Below are 674 nucleotides of genomic sequence, written 5' to 3'. Positions count from 1 at the left end.
TAACAGAACTTCAGAACCTGTAAGCCAGCTCTAATTAAATGTCCTTTATAAGAGTTGCCTTGGTCATGGTGTCTCTTCACAGAAATGGGAACCCTAAGACAACATGCACACATATAAAGTAAAAATAACAAATCCTTTCTTATTTTAAAGAAGACTTATTAAGTCTAGTGTGGTGGTTTGAATGAGAATGGCTCCCACAGGCCCATAGATTTGAATGCTTAGTCACCAGAGAGGGATACTATTTGAAAGGACTGGGAGGCGTGGTCTTTCTGTAGGAAGTATGCCATTAGGGGTGGGCTTTGAGGTTTCAAGTTTTCAATTAGCAATAATCGCGCCTTAGATAAACCTCATTGGCTATGATACTGCCACTGCGCAAAGCTGGCTTTGAGGTTTCAAAAGCCCATTCCAAGCTCAGTGTCACTCTCTCTCCCGGCTACCTATGGATCCAGATATAGAACTCTCAGCTCCTTCTCCAGCACCATGATTGCCCGCACGCTGCCGTGAAGATAATGGACTAAACCTCGGAAACTGTCAGCCAGCCCCGATTAACGCTTTCTTTTATAAGAGCAGTTGTTTTCATGGTGTCTCTTCCCGGCGATAGAACACTGACTAAGACACTTGGGAAGGTGGCTCACACCTGTAACCTCAGCTCTCTGGTACAATCTTGGTCCTGT

General features: G+C 44.5%; 1 pseudogene; it reads right to left on the bottom strand.

The window, feature by feature from the left end:
* Window positions 1–266: 266 nt before the first annotated feature.
* LOC116885979 lies at window positions 267–380 on the bottom strand (annotated as a pseudogene).
* Between the last annotated feature and the right edge of the window lie 294 nt (window positions 381–674).

This window comes from Rattus rattus, chromosome 16 (assembly GCF_011064425.1).
Source record: "Rattus rattus isolate New Zealand chromosome 16, Rrattus_CSIRO_v1, whole genome shotgun sequence".
Lineage (NCBI taxonomy): Eukaryota > Metazoa > Chordata > Mammalia > Rodentia > Muridae > Rattus > Rattus rattus.
This window is presented reverse-complemented; position numbering and strand designations above follow the sequence as displayed.